This window comes from Theropithecus gelada, chromosome 2 (genome assembly GCF_003255815.1).
Source record: "Theropithecus gelada isolate Dixy chromosome 2, Tgel_1.0, whole genome shotgun sequence".
Lineage (NCBI taxonomy): Eukaryota > Metazoa > Chordata > Mammalia > Primates > Cercopithecidae > Theropithecus > Theropithecus gelada.
Window position 1 is genome coordinate 90,146,415 of NC_037669.1, and position 2,722 is coordinate 90,149,136.

Consider the following 2,722-nt stretch of genomic DNA (forward strand, 5'->3'; position numbering starts at 1 on the left):
TTTTTTTTTTTTTTTTTTTTTTTTTTTTTTTGAGACGGAGTCTCACTCTGTCGCCCAGGCTGGAGTGCAGTGGCCAGATCTCAGCTCACTGCAAGCTCCGCCTCCCGGGTTCACGCTATTCTCCTGCCTCAGCCTCCCAAGTAGCTGGGACTACAGGCGTCTGCCACATCGCCCGGCTAGTTTTTTGTATTTTTTAGTAGAGACGGGGTTTCACCATGTTAGCGAGGATGGTCTCGATCTCCTGACCTCGTGATCCACCCGTCTCGGCCTCCCAAAGTGCTGGGATTACAGGCTTGAGCCACCGCGCCCGGCGTTTTTTGTATTTTTTAATAGAGACGGGGTTTCACCGTGTTAGCCAGGATGGTCTCGATCTCCTGACCTCGTGATCCGCCCGTCTCGGCCTCCCAAAGTGCTGGGATTACAGGCTTGAGCCACCGCGCCCGGCCACCTGACAAAATATTTTAAGTGAAGCTAAGATAGGACATGAAATAGTTCACAGAAGAAACTATCCAAGCATTTAAAAAATGTAATCTTATGAAATCTCTGTATCACTTACCCAACATTTAAATATAACAAATCCTTCATGACACCTTGAACCTGACTATTATAATCAATGATAACAACAGATCTGGGGACAAAATTACCAAAGATATGGCCCTTACTTAAGGTTTAGTAGAAACACATATCCCAAACACACTTCTAGAAGCCTTGCTTCTTCCAGTGTTACAGTGCTCAAACAACGACTCAAATCCTGTAAGACCACAGGCCCTTCTCCAGTGAAGCTAGGAACAGACCTTATCTGCACTTAGCTCATTTACATGCAAATAAGCATAATGGGCAGATGTCCTTCAAAATATAAATGACTTATTTCAAATGTCCTACTATAGCAGGATAATTTGTCTTTATAGTTTGTTTTATAATTAGGGGCACATTTTTGTAATTCATTCATTCTTGGATGGTTCACTGGAAGCCATGTGGCTCAAAATGAGGTATTCTATGAGAGCAATATAGAGATTACATAATAGCATGACAGGTTTCCAGATAAAGCTGTCTCATCTTAGTGGTATGGTGCCCAAAGGTTTTCATAAACTAACTATTCATTTGTTAGAATAGCTATGAAAAAAAATCTTTCTTGTGGGGGGTAAAAAACACAACTTTGCCTATCCTGAAGTGACCCAACAAGCAAAAATCTCAGTTGTTCATCCCCCTTCCCACATTTTGGTTTGGTCTCTAGAACATACAGAGCATTCCCCTAAAGATTTTCAGAACACATGCCTTTCAGTCTTCACCAGATTAAAATCTCCACAAGAGGCCAAAAGCCCACGGAAGAAACTCCTTGTAGGCACATTAAATTCTAACCTTGGAACAAATAGAAGGCTACCTGAATCCCTGCACTGAACTATATTTTATGGTCATTCTGTGGCTTTCCTTAAGGGATGACTACAGGACTGTTGTTACAGATCCATGTGTCTGACTCTTCGAAGTTGCCTACCTAAAATTTTTCTAAAGAAATTTATATTAGAAACCCCGTCTCTACTAAAAATACAAAAAACTAGCCGGGCGAGGTGGCGGCGCCTGTAGTCCCAGCTACTCAGGAGGCTGAGGCAGGAGAATGGCGGGAACCCGGGAGGCGGAGCTTGCAGTGAGCCGAGATCGCGCCACTGCACTCCAGCCTAGGAGACAGAGCGAGACTCCGTCTCGGAAAAAAAAAAAAAAAAAAAAGAAATTTATATTAAAGATAAGTGCTTGAGAAGCTGGTAGTTTTATTCCTCAAAATAATAAAATGTTCCCCACATCCTGATTATTTTCTCTTATTTATATTTTTACTGTTATTTTAACAAATGTTTTTCTCTTGAAAATCCTGAAATGCTTACAGAGTGTAAAAGAGAAAACAATAGAGCAAATGATTCCCAGTAACTTCAAAGAAGTGAGAGTGGGAAAAGGTTTGCCATATAGACTGACGTCATACTCTTTTTCAACCTAACATCCTTAATCCTTATACGTATTCCAAATAACAATATACTGACCTCTGCTCAGCTGCCCACTTAGCCACTTTAGACTAGGAGCCCATGACCTTATCTCTTTCCTCTAGTGAAAATAAGATCTGAAATCATTTACTAACAGGTCACGTTAAGTTGGGCATCAAACTGCAATTTTTTTTTTCTCACTCTGTTGCCTAGGCTGGAGTGCAGTGGCGAGATCTCAGCTCACTGCAACCTCTGACTCCTGGGTTCAAGTGATTCTCGTGCCTCAGCCTCCCAAGTGGCTGGGATTCCAAGCATGTGCCACCACACCTGTGGCTAATTTTTGTAATTTTAGTAGAGACGGGGTTTCGGCATGTTTGCCTCGGCCTCCTAAAGTGCTGGGATTACAGGTGTGAGCCACTGCGCCCGGCCCAAAACTTTTAAAAGGCTGGGCATGGTGGCTCATGCCTGTAATCCCAGCACTTTGGGAGGCCAAGGCAGGTGGATCACCTGAAGTCAGGAGCTCAGGACCAGCCTGACCAACATGCCGAAACCTCGTCTCTACTAAAATTACAAAAATTAGCCACAGGTGTGGTGACACATGCTTGGAATCCCAGCCACTTGGGAGGCTGGGGCACAAGAATCACTTGAACCTGGGAGGCGAAGCTTGCAGTGAGCCAAGATGGTGTCACTGCACTCCAGCCTGGGCCACAGTGAGACTCTGTCTCAAAAAAAAAAAAAAAAAAAAAAAAAAAAAA

General features: G+C 43.3%; 1 protein-coding gene across 1 annotated transcript in view; it reads right to left on the reverse strand.

The window, feature by feature from the left end:
- The window catches only part of RBM6 (RNA binding motif protein 6), a 118,053-nt gene that overhangs the window by 14,208 nt on the left and 101,123 nt on the right, over positions 1-2,722 (reverse strand). The gene's annotated exons all lie outside the window — the stretch shown is intronic.